We start from the raw sequence: 19,582 nt of genomic DNA on the forward strand, positions 1-19,582 counted from the left end.
CAAGAAATTGGAAATCTATTTGAAAAAATAATGAAAGAAAACTTCCCTAATTCAGTGAAGGAAATAGACATGCAAGTCCAGGAAGCACAGAGAGTCCCAAACAAGATGGATGGAAAAAGGCCCACTCCAAGACATATCATAATTAAAATGCCAAAGGTTAAATATAAAGAGAGAATCTTCAAAGCACCAAGAGAAAAGGGTTAATTACTACAAGGGAGTTTCCATAAGATTGTCAGCTGATTTTGCAAAAGAAACTTTGCAGGCTAGGAGGGATTGGCAAGAAATAGTCAAAGTCATGAAAAGTGGGGGCCTACAGCCAAGATTGCTCTACCCAGTGAGCTCTCATTTAGAATTGAAGGGCCAATAAAGAGCTTCCCAGATAAGAAAAAACTAAAGGAGCTCATCATCACCAGACCATTATTATATGAAATGTTAAAGGTACTTTTTTTCTTAAATGAGAAGATCAAAACTATGAACAATAAAATGGCAGTAAAGGCATGTCTATCAACAATTGAATCTGAAAAACAAACTAAGCAAACAAGAAAAATGGAGAATCATGGATACGGAGAAGATGGTTGCCAGATGGGTGGGGTGGGGGAAATAAATGAAGAGGTATGAGAATTAAGAAATAGAAATTGGTACAGAATAGGCATGGGGATGTAAAGTGCAGTGTAGGAAATGGAGTAGTCAGAGAACTTACATGCATGACCAATGGACATGAACAAAGGTGTCAGGATTGCCTGAGGGAGTGTGGGGTGCTTGGTGGATGAGTGTAGGGGAGGGTAGGAGTTGGGGCAACTGTAATAGCATAATTAATAAAATATAATTTAAAAAATAGCCCTGGCTGATATAGCTCAGTGGATTGAGCATGGGCTGTGAACCAAAGGGTCGACAGTTTGATTCCCAGTCAGGGCACATGCCTGGGTTGCGGGCCAGGTCCCCAGTGGGGGCCATGTGAGAAGCAACCACACATTGATGTTTCTCTCCCTTTCTTTCTCCCTCCCTTCCCCTCTCTCTAAAAATAAATATTTTTTTTAATTGAAGATTTTTATTAAAAAAGTAAAAAAAATAAAAAATATTTTAAAACTTTCTTAAATTAGTCAAAGCAATAGAACAATAATATTGGTGAAAACTGAGAGACAAAAATAAGCAATTATAATCTCACCACTTTGAAAAAAACGTTATTTCAAAGTCCCTTTTATATTCAAGCATACGCATACATTTTTCCATTGTAGTAAACATTGGTATATACTATTTTGACTTCTGTGGTGGGACATAGATTTTGTACTGCTTCTTCTCTCCTCTGAAGAAAAGAAGCTGTGCTTTTGTCAGGGATGCATAACAGGATTAGAGACTACCCAATAGATATAGTCCATAGTTATAAATTAAACAATCCAATCAAAGATACCTTACTTGAAAAGTTGAAGCTGGGAGAAGATAGACACTAAAGGGGTAGAGAGACATGGAGAGACCAAGTGGACCCTGGTGCAACCAGAACTAGAATCATCTCAGTTATAAAATGGCTTAACAATTTAAAAGTATACATGTCCTTACAGTTAACCCTGTTTCCTTAAGACCAAATGAGCTTCTGTTTTTTGCAACCTAAAGTGTGACAAAACCACAATTTGATAGGCTATCAATTTATGTCTTCTTTCCCTTCCTTTTTCTGTTCCCTTACCTTTTATGTGAGCTTGTTCAGCAAATAATTCATTTGAAACAAATAATTTTTTATAACAGATGTTACCAACTCCAAAAACAAATTGATGTTGCAGAAAAATAATGAATATTTTAGAACTTTGCTTCCACAGTTTCACTAGTATCCTTTATCTTGTACATGGTATAAAAGACGTATTCATTTTCTAGAAAAAAAAAATCTACAGTCTCCATAAATTTCCATTGTCTAAAATGCCATGTCTGTTTTCAGCACATGAATTTCGCCCACAAAAGACTCTCAGTAAAGTAAGTATGCCTCATAATCTTTGGTGTGATAATATTCTGCATAAAAGTATAATACTCTACTATACTCTGTGTGGTGATTTTCATCCAAAGACTCTTCTGAATTCCACTTACGAGACAACAAATACTTAGAGTCTGTGATGGTCATTTAGCTGTTTACTGGTAATGGTATACAGAAGGATGGAGTTGTGCTATCCCTGGCACAAAGAGTCCTGTTGGAAGTTTAGAGCGAAAAAAATGTCTCCATACTTCAGTGACTACAGAGAAAACACTTGTGGAAAAGGGAGAAAGCAAAGTTCCAAGAAGTATGTATTTATCATCTGTGCGCTGGTTAGTTGGAACTCTTTGTCAATGAGATCATAGTTTTCATCCCAATATGGCTTATTTATCTTTGCTTAGCTTCCTTAATCATAGCATGCACCCATAGCTCCAGCCAACTGTTTGATAAATGTCTCTTGTTGGTCCCAAGGAGGCCTGAAAAGAGAATAAAATATTCTGTGAAAATACATCACTATAATGGAAAAATAATTCGAAATGCTTGTCCAGCCCTGACCTGTGTGGCTCAGTTGGAAGTTGTCCTGCAAAGCGATGGGTCACTGTTTCAATTCCTGGTCAGGGCACATGCTTGGGTTATCGGTTTGGTCTCAGGTTGGGGCATGTACAAGAGGCAATTGATCAATGTTTCTCTCTCACATCAATGTTTCCCTCCTTTTCTTTCTCCCTGCCTTCCCCTCTCTGTAAAAGTAAATAATAAAATCTTTAAATTAAATAAAATATGTATCCAATTGACAGTAGATTCATAAAGTTACCATTTTTATCCAGACACTGGTTAGTATAATACAGAAAAGAACTGCCTAAATATATACATGGACAATTCCTAAATGATTCTAAATCAACAATTACTGATGCATCTTAATGGTAATGCAATTTTTCAGATGTGTTTTCTTGTGTTTAAGTCAATGTACACATGAAGTTGTCAATTGCCCCAAATTGATATATAGTTTCAAAACAATTATAATCCAAATATAAGCAGGATTTTTTGAGAATGTTGATGAGTCGATCTAAAGGTTGTACAGAAAAAGAACTAAGATTGGGGTCCTACACTACTTGATTTTCAAGACTTACCTAGACAGTGTGATATTGGCAAAAGCACAGACACATAGACCAGTGGAAGGAAATAGAGTCTAGAAAAAGACCCATGCATGTATAGCCAAATGATGTTTACCATGTGTAAAGGTAATTCAACTGAGAAAGAATAGCCCTTTCTGCATATAGTGTTAGAATTTTCAGAAATCCATAGGTAAAACTAAATCTTTAAAAACAAATGATTTGTATTTAGAGACAGGGGAAGAAAGGAAGAGAGGGAGAGAAACATCCATCTATTAACTCTCACATGCCCCCAACTGGGGACCTGGCTTGCAACCCAGGCATGTGCACTGACTGGCATTTGAACCGGCAATCTTTCAGTTCACAGGCCAACACTCAATCCACTGAGCCACACCAGTCAGGGCCAGAAAACTAATTCTTGACCTGTACCTCACATTTTATACACAATTAGCTTCAAAGGGGTCACAGACCTAAGTGAAACTATAAAACTTTTAGGGAAAAAAGGAGAAACAAATTTTGCCTTGGATTAGTCAGAGTCCTTAGATAGGATTCTAAAAGCATATTTAATCCATAAAGAAAATATTGATAGCCTTGACTGATGTGGCTCAGTGGATTGAGTGCTGGCCTGGGATTGAAATGTTGCCAGTTCAATTCCCAGTCAGGACACATGCCTGGGTTGTGGGTCAGATTCCCAGCTGGGGGTGTGAGAGAGGCAACTGACGGATGTTTCTCTCCCACATAGATATTTCTCTTCCTGTCTTTCTCCTTCTCCCCTCTCTCTAAAAATAAAAATCAATAAAAATTTTTAATATATTGATAAATTGAATTTTGTCAAAATTAAAGTTTTTGTTCTTTGAAAGACACCAATTAACAGAATAAAAAAGACAAACCATGGACTGGGAGAAAACATTGACAAATGATACAATTGACAAAAGAGTTATATCCAGAATATATAAAAAAGGCATGAGCCCCAGCTGGTGTGGCTCAGCAGATTGAGTGTCGGCCCATGAACCAAAGGGTTGCTGGTTCAGTTCCCAGTTGGGACATATGCCTGGGTTGCAGGCCAGGTCCACAGTAGGGGGCAGGCAAGAGGCAACCACACATTGGTGTTTCCCTCCCCTCTGTCTAAAAATAAATAAATAAATAAATAAATATCTTAAAAAAGAATTCTTGAATGTTAACAATAAGGACACAACACGATTAAAAAATGAGCAAGCAATTTGAACAGCTACATGACAAAAGGATATAAACAGATGTCAAATAAGCATATGAAAGATGCTCAGTTTCATTAGTGATTAGGAAAAGGCCAACTGAAACCATGAGAATGGCAAATCTACAAAATCTGACAATACCAAGTGCCAATGAGGATGCAAAGCAGATGGCTCTCTTATATGTTGCTGGTGAAAATACAAAATGGTAGAGATACTTTTTAAAACAGTTTGGCAATAGCTTATAAAGCTAAATGTATACTGCCCTGACTAGTATGGCTCATATGGGTAGTGTTGTTCTATAAAGTGAAAGGTTGCCAGTTCAATTTCTGGTCATGGCACATGCCTAGGTTGAGGGTTTGGTCCCCTGTCAGGACGTGTACAAGAGGCAACCAACCAATATATCTCTCCCTCTCTTCCTCCCTTCCTTTCCCTTTCTCTAAAAATAAATAAGTACAATCTTTTTAAAAAGTTAAATATATACTTACTGTATGACCTAGCAATCCCACTCTTGAGTATTTACCCCAAGATAAATAAAATTGTTTTCACACAAAGCCATATATCAATGTTTATAACAATTTTGTTCATAATGTCTAAAGACTGGAAGCAAACCAAATGTCCATCAATTAGTGTTAGATAAATGAACTATGGTACATCTATATAAAGAAATACTATTCAGCAATTAAAAGGAACAACTATTGATATATGGAATAATAGGGATAAACCTCAAATACATTATGCTTAGTGAAAGAAGCCAGACTAAAAAAGACCACATACTGGTTTATTCCAGTTACATGGCATTCTGAAAAGGGAAAAACTATAGGATGGAGACCAGATCAGTGTGGTTGCCAGTTATGGCAATTTAGCACCAGGTAGTTATGACGATCTGAACTTGTATGATCTTCCTTCTTTGTCTCTTTTGCTAAATGAGTACCCTTTATCTCCCAAAGTTAGAATGCTCCAGGACTTATATTCACATTGTTGTGCAATAGACCTTTTATAGAACATTTTCATCTCGCACAATTGAAACTTTATACCCATTAAGCGTTAATTTCCCCCTTCCCTTTTTCCCAGCCTTTGATAGCCACCTTTCTAGTTTCTGTTTCTACGATTTTTGTATGTCATAAAAGTGGAATCCTACGATATTTGTTCTTTTGTGACTGGCTTATTTTACTTAGCATAATGTCCTTGAGGTTCATTCATGTTGTAGCATATAATAAGACTTTCTTATTTTTTAAAGCTGCATAATATTCCATTATATGCAGATACCACTATTTTTTTTTTAATTTGTCTATTATTGTGGTAAAATTGGTATACAAGATTATATGTGTTTCAGGTGAACAACAGTATGTTCTAATATTTGAATATACTACCTAGTGTTCACCCTGTATGTCTGGTTACTACTCATCACCATACAGTTGATCCATCTCATCCCTTTTGCCCACCCCCTAAACTTCTTCACCTTTGGTAACTGCCAGTCTGTTGTTCTCTGTATCTGTGAGTTTGTTTTGTTTGTTCATTTGTTTTGTTTTGTTTAGATTCCACATGTAAGTGAATTCATACAGTGTTTGTCATTCTCTTACTTATTTCACTTGGTGTGATACCCTCAAGGTCCATCCATATTGTTGCAAATGCCAAAATTTCCTTCTTTTTACGGCTGAGTAGTATTCCATTGTATGTACCACATCTTCTTTCTCCATTCATCCATCAGTGGGTACTTAGGTTGTTTCCATATCTTGGCTATCGTAAATAATGTTTCAGTGAATATAGCAATATAGGGGCGCATATATCCTTTTGAATTAGTCTTTTCATATTCTTTAGATAAATACCCGGAAGTGGAATAGCTGGGTCATGTGTATACAGCATTGCCTTTATCCATGCCTCCATTGATGGACATTTACATTGCTTTATTTAACCTCTTAGCCACTGCGAATAATGCTGCAATGAAAGTAGGTGTGGAAATATTTCTTTGAAATCCTGTTTTGAATTCTTTTGGCTGTATACCCAGAAGTGGGATTGCTGGATCATATGGTAGAACTATTTTTATTTTTTGAGGAACTTCCATGCTGTTCTTCATAGTTGTCACACCATTTTACATTCCCATCAACAGAACACAAGGGTTCCAATTTATGCATACTTACCAATACTTGTTATTTTTTGTTCTTTTAATAGTGGCCATCCTAACAGGTGTGAGGTGGTATCTTTTTAAAAATATATATATATATTTGTTTATTTTTAGACAGAGGGGAAGGAAGGGAGAAAGAGAGGGAGAGAAACATCAATCAATGTGTGGCTGCCTCTTGCACACCCCCAACTGTAGGCTGGGGTCCCTGCCTGCAACCCAGGCAAGTGCCCTGGCTGGGAATTGAACCAGTGACATTTTGGTTTGCAGGCCAGCACTCAATCCACTGAGCCACTCAACTAGGGCAGATCTTTAATCAATTTTGAGTTAATTTTTGTATATGGTATAAAGTAAGGGTCCAGGTTCATTATTTTGCATGTGAATATCCAAGTAGCTACTGATTTTTAAACTTTCTTTTTTGCATGTCTGGCAAAGATTTTATTATAATATCACAATATATTGATTATTGAGTGCATAATAGTCACCTTTTCTTTTCTGGTTTTTCTTGTTTTGGTATTACTTGATAGGAAAAGTTCTCAGTTTGGTTATATAAAAGATATGTGTGAATTTTCTCTGTAAATATATTTGAATACATAAGCAACAAGTACATTCCGGTACATCTTGTAAATGTATAAAAGAAAAAATATCTGAGCTATTCTAATGGTACTTCATAAGTGCTAATATAGACAAGTTAGTTGGATGGAAAGAGCAATAACAGTAAGAAGAAAGTAATTTATTAGTTAATTTCTTTTCCCAAACTTAACCTGTTATAACAGGGATCTTGCTTAGAAAAGGAACACTAAAAACAGACTCATATGCCTGCCACAAATTGTGCTAAGTATTTCTCTAGGACAAAAAAAAATAGAGGAATGTCTTAGGTAATAGTGGAAGATGGGACAAAAGAAGAGGCACTTGGATTGATTTCATTAGTGTCCTGTTGAATTTAAGAATATGGCGTCCTACACATGTGCAAACATAGGTCAGCAGCAGATTTAGGGAAGCACTATTAGACTGCACCTGTTGGGGTCCTCAGTGATTCCAGGCCTTGTCTCAGGCTTCCACTTGGAGCTGGCAGTTGTTGTAGGGATTAAATTATTTAAAGCCTTCAGCTGGCTAGTGGAGGCAAGCAGTAGCTTAGAAAACACTCAATCTATTTTTTAAAATCTGTTCCTAAGTTTGCTTTGCTTAGGCTGTAAGACTTCATGCACCACCCACCTGCCACATTCTGGAATCTTTTTGTTAGAGAGGGTAAATTTATCCAAGGGGAGGGGAAGACCTTTAAGGAATATCTATATTTTAACACATAGTTACTTTGAACATAATTTTTTTGTAATAAATATTTTGCTACGCAACTAAAAAGGTATTGCTTAAATTTATTTTCAAAAGGTGATTACCAAATTACTTATTTTGATAGCTATCTTAAAGTATTATTTTTAATTATAGCCACAGGGGCTTTTGGTAACCAACAATATGTGGACCCTTTCAACAGGAATATTTTAAGAAGGCAACGCCATGTATATTAAGTAATTTGGTAGACCATTATAATATATTTGACTTCTTTTTAGAAAATAGTATTACTTAATAAGCTGTACTGTGCCTTGAAATGATCTAACAGGGAATTTGGATTAAAAAAAAACAAACTTCTAGATATCTCTGAAGCAGAGGCTTTCTTAGGTAAATCTACTTGTGTATAATTAGCCATTAGTTAGAAGCCCAGTGTATTTTTTTTTCAATGAGGAAAGCTGCAAATATCTTATTTTCTACCAGAATTTTTTAGTCTACTTTAAGACTATCATTTAAATTTTTTAAATGCACTATAGATTAAATCGATACATTTCCAAAATGAAGAACTACATTTCTGACTTTAGTCACTGTCTGAAGTACTTTCTTGCCTGCTCTCTAAAATAATAAGTATTTTATTTTTCCAAATTGTGGCATATGGAACAGGATAACTATGGTGGCCATATATACTTATTTTCCTAAAATTTATATATAGAATTTTTGGAACAAACAAAACCTACTGAAATAGGAATACAGTGCTAAACGTAAAAGTCTAAACTTCTTAGATTAGAGGCCTGAAGATTTCTTATTTGTAATCTTGTAAAACTAACAAATTTCATCACCTTCTTTCTTTTCCTCCTTAAGACTTTTCACTACTTTATTTTTTTAAAGATTTTATTTATTTACTGAGAGGGGAAGGTAGGGATAAAGAGAGAGCTTAACCAGTTGCCTTTCATATCAGTTGCCTCTAGTCTGCTCCCCAACAGGGTGGCAGTGGAGGGGGGAGGTTAGGGGGTAGGAAGCTGGGGACCAGGCCTGAAACCCAGGCATGTGCCCTGAGTGGGAATCGAACTGGTGACCTTTGACTTCACAGGAGGATGCCCAACCCATTGAGCCACTCTGGCCAGGGCTCATTATTTTTAGAAGCTTATTTTTGGCATGATAAGATGAAGGCAAAAATTTCAGATATGTAGGAGATGAAGGAAATCAATTTAGGACAGTCTTTTAAATAGACAAGATAATGGTTGAGCTATTCATTAGTGAAATTTCTTACTTGACTGCAAGTAAACCCCTAAAGACAAGTGGAACATGATTTCATGCTAAATGGTGGCATCCTTTGCAGAGTCAACTTGGGCAAATTAAGCCAAATGACCTAAACATTACACCAGCTAATTTTAACTAATTGTATTCGATCAGGCCGAGTTTCATAGTTTCTACAGTTTGGTTGCTTTAAAAATGTTTACGTTGGGCACTATCCCAGAACCCCGCGGGCAAGGCTTTTAAGAAGTGCCAGCTTTATTCCCACTTCTAGGCCACCTCCCCCCAAGTCTGTTTCTTGCTTTCAGCAGGCTCCCTAGGGATTCGGCACTCATTCCTCTACTCCTCACAGCTGTCACCACCTGCTCTATTTCCTGGGGTTCCTCCCCCACCCCATCCCACCTAAGACTGGTTGTGGTCTGACCCAGTTTCTTTAGCTTTGCCCCTTCCTTTCTGTCTCTGAAAATAAGTGTGAAGGCTGTTTATACACTGAGAAAACAAAGTGCCAGGATGAACCCAGAATCCAGCTGTCTACCTTTGTCATAAGCATATCCTTTGTTGGAGACCCATCAACCCTCATGTTCCTGACTACTCCTTAGAATCCTTAAAAAATAAAACCGGAATGTTTATTTAACTTCTCTTTAAGCTGTTTGACTTTTCAGCTAAGTGTCACTTTGCCTAGAGTAGCTTCCTACTGCAAACACAATGATAGTTGGCATGAAATAGTTAAACAATAAAATCCTAAGCTGCTGCACCCAGAGGGGCTGTTGAATGTGTCAAAGGCAGTAAACACTGGTCACTTGGCTACCTCGACCTGCTACATTCACTCAGAGTCACCAGCCTGGACTCTGTAGGTGTTCAAATTTTCCCTTCTTGCCTTAGATCTCTCTCAACTGAATGCTTATCAAGCTTAGCCAATCATGTCTATAAATTTCTTGTGTACACTATTAAAAGAGTACTACCTGGAGGCAGTAGTATGTTGGAGCTTTGATTTCCCGTGGGGCTGGGCAAACATGACCCTTTCCCATTGGTTTAACTCTATAACTCTTTGTCCTCACCACTCCCACAGCAAAGGTCACTGGTAACAATCTGTGGCCAACACCTAAACTCTCACCCAGTAAGGATTCAAGATCTCTTTGCTTAGTCTCCTTTGAACCCTCTCATATATTAGCTCTTCTCCAGTCCAAAGCTGATTGAATTTGCATCCCAGTTTTCTTATTTTTTCCTCATTTGCATATAATTATCAGGTTTCATATTCCACACACCCCCTTGGAACTGACCTGGTAACTCCATAGAATACTGGCTCTGGCAATTTCCTTTGACCCAACAGGAAAATTAGATTAAATCCCTTCAAGGACAGCAACCATGTTGTATCTTTTATCCACAATGCCAAGATGGTGTCTTTTGTGTAATGTGCATTCATCATCAAATTTTGTTGTTAATGATGATGGTGTTGAAGATTATGGCTTTGACAACTAGTTCCGCTTTAGGAAAGCACTCCATAAGTCTTAATCTTTGCATTGACACGGTAGACTTATAGTTAGCCTACAGGGAGATAATATGGTGTGCTGACTATGATCATGAACTCTAGAGTCAGACTTCCTGTATTCAAATCCTTGCTCTGTCACTTTCTAGCTATGTGACTTTCGTCAATTTATTTAGCTTCTCTAGACCTCGGTCTTCTCATCTGTACACCGGAGGTAATGACAATACTTCTTAGGGTTGTTAGGAGGATTAAATAAGTTTATACTAAGAATGAAGTTAGAACAGAGTTCAACACTTAACAAGCACAAAATGGTTAAACAGACAAAGTAATTTTTAAAATAACTGATTAACTTCTTCCTGCCTAGGTAGTATTAAGATATTGTAATAAAAAACGTTTTTATGCGGTTCAGCCAAGTTCCAGAATAAATTTAATCATAATTGCTTTGCCCAATATTGAATGCTTTCAGTTTCAGCTTTCAAGCACTCATAACAACCATCCAGTGGATAATTATGATGTGGATTACTCTGAAGCTTAGCAATGAGTGTCAATAGTGTCTTTTCTTTTTTTTACAAAGCCTCTCTAAAGTGAAAAATATCTAAAATAAAAATAAAATAGTGAAATGGAAATACCTTTCACATAAAATAGATGCTTAGAAAGTATATGTTTAGGTACAGTAGAAGGGTTAAAGTGTTTTAAATTTCTTCCTACATTTTCCTTTACAGATTAAGACTTACTAACATATTGACACTTTAAAGGGGAATGATTATCCTTGGCTTGTGTGGTTTAGCAGATTGAGTGCTGGCCTGTGAGCTAAAAGGTTGCCAGTTCAATTCCCAGTCAGGGCACATGCCTAGGTTGTGGGCCAGGTACCTGGTTAGGGGTATGCAAAACACAATTGATCAATGTTTCTCTCATTGATCTTTCTCTCCCTCTCCCTCCCTTCCCCTCTCTCTAAAAATAAATAAATACAATCTTCTCTTAAAAAGAATTTAAAAGGGAATGATTAAAATAAAGTGTATACATCCTTATAATGGTCTACTAGCAGCTGTTTAAAAGAATGCAGTAAAATTATATATACTATAATAATATGGAACAGGCATCCAGCTATACTATGATAAAAAAGGAAATTGTAGAACAGAATGTATGGTATGCACATATATGCTTTTGTAACAATCCTATTAAATGGGTCACACTCAAAATAAGGTAAAAGTAAAAAGCAACCTCATTCTTTCTCCTCACTATCCCTTTAAACCTCGAAGAAAATCTTGTGCAAGATCATAACTTTCTTAGTCACTTTTAGAACATTAAAAGTCTTCAGAGCACTTTTATTTCCAATAATAGTTTCATTTCTGTAATTAAATTGGCCAGTCAGTGAAATAGTTGCAGTTCCAAACTCCTGTGTAGATTAGAGCTTCTTCCTTTTCCAGCTCAGCACTTTATTAAACACGAGGAAAGGGGCAGGCTGGGAGGCTTCTCAGCTTCTCAGCTTCTCAGCCTTGGTCTTCTACTGCCTCTCTTCTGCTTCTCTAAGCTCCTCTGGTCTGCCAGGAGTAGCAGGTTCTGGTTCTGATTCTGGACCTCCTCTATGGTTTTCTCAGAGATCCTCGAACTAGGAACCTCTGCAATCAGGAACCTCTGATTGCAGTTCCTGTAATATGGTTGACGCTCTTTTCTGGTAGGCCACTTCTATCTCTGGTCCTTAGCCCTTGAGTGTCTTATGATTATACACACACACTCTTTCTGCTGGGGGTCTCCTGCCCCTTTGGGCAGCCCAATTAGGCAATATTGCTTTTAAACCAACTTCAACATAGTTTTTGCCCGTGAATGTACTTGGCCTTCACATTAACTCAGCTCACTCCTGGGTAAGCTTGGCCTCTTCATTTCCTGTCTCTTCAGGCCTAAAGCCATAGTTTCTCACCTTAAATTCCCTAAGTGTTCATCAAACACCATTCCCCCATGTTCCCCAAACTCTGGGGAATGCTGTCTGGCCCAGCCTTGGAAGTGGGCTCTTTGAAGGCATCTTCTGGGTTTAAGGTGAGGGAGAACACCATCCTATTGATCCCCATGGGCATGAGGAAAACACAGAAATAAGTCAATCTTCTCCAGAGAAAATCCTGTTCTCTGGCCAGTTCAACTTAAAGCCTTTAATATCCCTGAGATTGGCTAAAGTTTGCAAAGCCAGTTTTTTATTTTTGCCTTTTAAGTCGTGTTTGGCCACTTTCTTTGGAATATGAGTGTATGTGGTATATACTGTTTTCTTCCAAATTTTAAGGAGCTGCAGCTGAAATTAAGACAGAAAGGTCTCATTATAACATCCTACTTGACACACAGGGTGGGGTTTACAGTTGTTCATATAGAAAATAATACAATAATTGATAAATAATAATACAAGAATAAACTGTTTCGCATATTCACCAGTGTAAACAGTGAATACTACTCACCACTACTTTTGCCCCACCCTGTATATTCAGAGAATACCTCTTCATGGATATACAAGAAACAAGTGCTTGCCTCCAGAGGAGCTGGGGGAGAGATAAACAGAGGGAGATATGTCACTGTATAACCTCTTGTACTTTGAAAATTTTAGACTGCCCTGACTGGTGTGGTCAGTTGGTTCAGCATTGTGCTGCAAACCAAAAAATCATTGGTTCAATTCCCACTCAGGGCATATGCCTAGGTTGTGGGTTTGGTCCCTGGATGGGGCATCTACAAGAAGCAATTGATCAATGTTTCTCTCTCATATTGATGTTTCTCTCCCGCTCTTTCTCTCTCCCTTCCCCTCTATCTAAAAAAAATAAACAAATAAAATACTATATTTTTAAAAAAATTTTATTTACTTATTTTTAGAGAGGGGAAAGGAGGGAGAAATCGAGGGAGAGAAACATCAATGTGTGATTGCCTCTCATGTGCCTCCTGACTGGGGACCTGGCCTGCAACCCAGGCATGTGCCCAGACTGGGAATCAAACCCTTTGGTTCGCAGGCCAGCGCTGAATCCACTGAGCCACATTAGCAAGGGCAAATAAATAAAATCTTAAAAATTTTTAGATCAAGTGAATTTGTTATCTATTCCATACATACAATAATCTTGTTCTAAGACATTTCCCCCTGTAAAGTCAGAGCAAAAACACACTAAAGAATGATGTTTGTTTTTTACAAACAAAATCACTCAATGCTCAAAATGAAGAATTGATGCAATTGCATAGCTTTCAAAGCCAAAAAAGGAACGATATCTTTAATTTTCCATATATCTTAGCTCTGCATTTTGTTTTGTTTGAACCAAATGTTATTGTCTTAGTTCTTCCCTGCTCATTTCTGCCTTTCTGGTACCACCAAACTGATAAGTTATGGTTGACTTAGTTTACTTAAATTCTGTTTAACATCTGATTTTGAGTCACAGAAGTGTAAAATTGGAAGGAAACTTAAAAATTAATAGTCAACTATTCCTTAGGTCATGGATGATGAGGAAACTTAAGCCCTCAAGTAAGTCATCACAGCAGAAGATACTGCAGCAAACCTTTAGAGTGCAGTGGAGCCTGCCTGCTTTCCTGGTGTGGGGGACTGTCTTTTGTTTTTGTATGTTTTTTTATTTTTTTAAGATTATGTTTATTTATTTTTAGAGAAAGGAGAAGGGAAGGGAAGGAGAAAGAGAGGGAGAGAAATATCGATGTGTGGTTGCCTCTCATGTGCCCCCTACCAGGGATCTGGCCCACAACCCAGGCATGTGCCCTGACTGGGAATTGAACCAGCAACCCTTTGGTTCGCAGCCTGTGATCAATCCACTGAGCTACACCAGCAAGGGCTGTTTTTTTTTTTTATTTTTGAAGCAAGTGTTGAAGATAAATGAGAATATCTACTGCATTATATAGCCAGTGGCAGCCATTGTTCTTGCCTTGTGCTACCTTTAGGGTTGGAGTCAGTACTTTACATCTCAAAAAGAAAATGCATTCTACAAGGCACTAGAGGAGAGATTTTGTAGGGAAAATGGATTGGAGGGTTACATCCTAAAACATATAGTAAAAGTTAATAAAAATCCCCATTAACCAGTTCTGTTCTTTCCCCAAGTTCATCTCTGGATACCAGATACCTTCCCTCCCTTCTAGCCCACTTTTCAGGCAGTCTATCCTGTTACAATCAGCTTTACAGCCTTTGAGATCTTCTCTCCAAACTCCTAAATTTCTCCTTTTTCTCCTACAGAGCAATTCAACTCTCTCAGTTCCTTCAATTTTGTATCTGCACTTATGAAACCCTGTGACCCTAATAAGGTGTTTTTATTCAAAGAAAGCAAGTAATAAACAAAATTTAAAATCTACTTGTTTTAAGATGGAAATTTGTCCTGTCACATTAGAGCAATAAATAAAACATAGCATAAAGCATAAGAAAAGCAATAAATAAACACAGAATCCAGGTTTATGCAGTTGAGGACATTTGGTATCACAAAACCCCCAAATATGAGAGGCTTAAAGGTCCTGATTCAAGAGATGAAGAAACTGAGACCTACACTAAGATCCATGGAAGACTATTAGTTATCCTCCAAAATCTATTTCCCCATCTTTCACAGTAATAAGTTTATAGCTTGGTGTGGCCACATGACTAAATTCTTACCAATGGAAAGGGAGCATAAGTCATTTGTGCAGCTTCCAGATCACTTGCTTAAAAGGAAGTTGCTTATTTTTCACTTCCTCTCTTTCCTCCTTCTCTCGAACTGGAAATCAGACTTGATAGTGACAGAACTTGGACCATTCAGACAAAAACAATGCTCTAGCATCTTGCTACTTTAAGAGTGGTCCATGGGCTAGTAGTATCAGCATCAGAACTTCCCAAAAAGAACTTGAAAAATAGCCCCACCTCAGACTACTTAACAACATACCCATGTGATTTGCAGTTATATTAAAGATTGAGAGAACTACATAGCAGTCCCCAACCTTTTTGGTACCAGGGACCAGTTTCATGGAAGACAATTTTTCCACAGACCAGGGTGGGGGAGATGGTTTCAGGATGATTCATTTAAGCACATTATGTTCAAGCTCATCTTCTGCTTTGTGGCTCAGCTACCAACAGGCCCAGACCAGTACCCTGGCATGGAGTCAAAGATAGAAGGAATTAGGGTCCCTGGTTGTCAGAAGCTGAAGTACCCTGATAGCTACCTTCTACCTGCCCCTTCCCTCTGCAAGTTTTTTATTGTGGTAAAATACACTGAACATAAAATTTACCATCCTAACTATTTTTATTTATTTTTTTATTTGTTGACTTTAGAGAGATTGGAAGGGAGAGAGAGAGGAAAAAAAAAAACATCAATTTGCCTGGCTGCTGTGGCTCAGTGGATTGAGCACTGGCCTGAGAACCAAAGGGTCGCCAGTTTGATTCTCAGTCAGGGCACAAGCCTGAGTTGTGGGCCTGGTCGCCAGGAGCGTGCGTGTGAGAGGCAACCACACATTGATGTTTCTCTCTCTCTTTCTCCCTTCCTTTCCCTCTGTCTAAAAGTAAATAAAATTTAAAATAAATACTAAACTCCCCCATATCAGTTTATTATTCCACTTATTTATGCATTCATTGGTTGTTCCCTACTTCTGCCCAGACTGGGATTGAATTTGCCAACCCCAGTGCATCACAACGATGCTCCAACCAACTGAGCTACCTGACCAGGGCCATCTTAACTATTTCACTTCATAGTCCAGTGCTCAACCCACTGAAACACACCAGCCAGGGCCTCATCTTAACTATTTTAAGTGAACAGTTCAGTGTTATTAAGTACAGTACAGTTCAGTGTTTTAAGTGAACAGTTCAGTGTTATTAAGTACATTCATATTGTTCTGCAGTCATTGCCACCATCCATTTCCAGAACTCTTTTCACCTTGCAAAACTGAAATTCTAAACCCATTAAACAATACCTCAGGGATTTTCAACTGGTGTGCTGCAAGAATTTTTAAAACATGCAATACCTGACTATTTAGTCAGGGCCCTGACTTCTTTTCCCTTAGATTGTCAAATAAAAAAAATGACAACAGCCAACACAATAGCCATCTGGTGTGAATGAATCAAAATTATGCCTATTCTTTTGTTAGGTCGGCAAAAAATATATATTTTTTGGTGTGCCACAGAATTTTCATAATTAGTTTATGTGTGCCATGAGATAAAAAAATGTTGAAAATCACTGCAATTCTCTTCTCCCAACTCCTGGTAAACACCATTCTACTTTTTGCTGGATCCACCTACTCTGGAGCTAGAGAAAGAGGGAAAGAAAGAGGAAGAGAAGGAAGGAGGGGGAAAGGAAGGGGGAGGGGGAGGCAGGGAAGGGGAGAAAGAGAGAGGGAGAGAAAGCAAACCTCTAATTTATTTAAGCTGCTGTGTTTTGGGGTATACTGCTCAGATTCCCCTCCTTTAGAACTGAAACACTTATTTTCTCAGCTGGTGAGATTATTGGCAGATGACAGCCTTGACTGAGCTCCTGTCTCCAGAAATTGCCCTTGACTGAAGAGAGAGAACTCACCCAAAGACTTTCCGGGGCCAGTCATTTTACATCCAGTGGATGCAGGGGTCATTGCAAGTACTTCCCCAATTTGGAGTAACTCTAAAGAATCATTCCAGCCGCAAAGCTTCCCTCGGGTTATTGTGATTGCGTCACACTTCAACTTTTCCCTCTACCTAATTCTGCCTCCTTTACTCTTCCCCATGGTTAATCTCTTGAAGACTCCAGAATAAACTCTGATTTTGTATCCTCGGCCTAAGGATAACAGCTGTCATAGTGAAGGACATGGTTCTAAAGCTACCAGTCAAGATAGTAAATAAAAAATGTCATCACATTCTGGGAGTAATGGCCTCATAATATTGTTGGCCTCGTAAGACCACTCTTTTGAAACCGAAAGAGTACAGTGGTGGTAGTCACAGCATCTCCATTTCTAAGAACTGCCAAGACGTCTTCTGAAGTAGCTGTGCCATTTTGCATTCCCACCAGCACTGTTTGAGACTGCCAGCCTATCACATGTTTTTGATTTTTAGCCATTCTAATGGAGGGCATAGCTATATCTCATCATGTTTTTACATTGCTTTCCTTAAAGACTAATGATGTTGAGCATCTTTTTATGTGCTTATTTTCCCACTGTATATTTTCTTTGGTAAAGTGTCTACGTAACTCCTTTGCTTATTTTTTTTAATTGGATTGTTTATTTATTTAATTAAGTTTTAAGATTTCTTTGTGTCTTTTAGATACAGGTTCTTTTAAAGAAAAGATTTCATTTGTTTATTTTTAGAGACAGGAAGGAGAGAGGGAGAGGGAAACATCAATGTGTGGTTGCCTCTCACACACCCTCTACTGGGGTGCAACCCAGGCTTGCAACCCAGGCATATGCCCTAGACTGGGAACCAAACTGGCGAAACTTTGGTTCACAGGCCAGCACTCAATCCACTGAGCTACACCAGCCGGGACAAGCAATTTTTAATTTTAATAAAATCAAACTTGATTTATATATTTCATGGATCGTGGATTTAGTGTTGTATCTAAAAACTCATTGCCAAACCAAAGCCACCTAGAAATTAGGAATGCTTTCTTCTAGAAGTTTTATAGTTTTGCATTTTTTATTTAGTTCTGTGACTTATTTGGAATTAACTTTGGTGAAAAGTGTAATGTCTTTGTCTGGATTCATTTATTTTATTTTATTTTTAACTATATTTTATTGATTATGCTATTACAGTTGTCTTGATTTTTCCCCCTTTCTCCCCCTTCCACTCAGCACTTCCCACCCCCTCAGGCAATCCCCACACCATTGTTCAAATCCCTGAGTCATGCCTATAAAGTTCTTTGGCTTCTCCATTGCCTACACTGTACTTTACATCTCCATAGTTATTCTGTAACTACCTATTTGTACTTCTTAATCCTCTCACCTCTTCACCTATTCTCTACCTCCCCACTCCCATCTAGCGACCTTCCAGTAATTAACTTCCTTACTCTCGCTTTTAAGAGTTTCTCTTTATGTTTAATCTTTTGCCTTTTAATAATGCTGTGTCTCAGAGTGGGCCTCTTTGTATCCATTATAATTGGGGCTCTGTACTTCCTGGACCTGCATGTCTATTTCCTTCGCCAAATTAGAAAGTTTTCTTTCACTATTTTTCAAATACATTTCCAATATCTTGCTCTTTCTCTTCTCCTTCTTGCACCTCTATGAAGTGAATGTTGGACCTCTTAAAGTTGTCTCAGAGGCTGTTTATACTGTCTTCATTTTTTTTATTCTTTTTTTTTTCTTGTTCTGTGTGGTTGTTTTTGCTTCCGTATGTTCCAAATCATTAGTTTAATTCTCAGGTTCATCCATTCTACTGTTGTTTCCCTATAAATTGTTCTTTATTTCAATTAGTGTATCCTTCATTTCTGACTGGATCTTTTTTATGCCTTTGAGGTCCTCACTAAGTTCCTTGAGCATCCTTATAACCAGTATTTTGAATTCTACATCTGATAGACTGCTTATCTCCAATTTTTTTTTTAGCACTTTTTCAGGAGTTTTGATCTGTTCTTTTATTTGGGCCATGGTTCTTTCTCTCCTTGTTCCAGCATCCTCCCTTTGTTTGTTTCTGTGTATTAGGAGACCTGCTTTGACTCTGTGTCTTGGAAGTGTGGCCTGATGTAGTAGGTGTCCTCTAGGGTCCAATGGCACTCCCCTATCACCTAAGCTGGGTACTCGAGGGGTGCCCTTTGTATAGGCTGAGTACACCCTCCTCTTATAGTTGAGACTCGGTTGCTGTGGGTGGATCAATGGGAGGGATTCCCGGGCCAGTGTGTTGCAAAAACTGGTTGTGACCACTGACTACCAACCTCTGCCCTCCATAGAGGATCAAGTGTGCAGGGGCAGGGTGTTGGTTCACTGGACGTGGTCTGTAGCTGTCCACTGGGTGCGCTGGCCCTGGGGTTTCCCAGGTAGTGTAGACCAAGGTCAGACCCCACCTGTGTTTTGCCTGGGGCCATCCTGCCTGACCTGTAAAACAATGTGAGATGGCTGCTACGTGTGCTGGGCTTGGAGATGCCCAGGTGAAGCCAAGTTGTTCTAACCTGGCTGTTTCTATGGCTCCCTGAAGCCAGCTATTGCTTGTTTGATAGGATTTAGGAGCCAGTAGGATTTACCAGCCATTCTTATGGAAAAGCAACTTGAGTTTCTGTGGATCTCCCTGGAGGGTCACAC

This window comes from Phyllostomus hastatus, unplaced genomic scaffold, assembly GCF_019186645.2.
Source record: "Phyllostomus hastatus isolate PE091 unplaced genomic scaffold, TTU_PhHast_1.1 phas_scaffold_585, whole genome shotgun sequence".
In the NCBI taxonomy this organism is placed as follows: domain Eukaryota; kingdom Metazoa; phylum Chordata; class Mammalia; order Chiroptera; family Phyllostomidae; genus Phyllostomus; species Phyllostomus hastatus.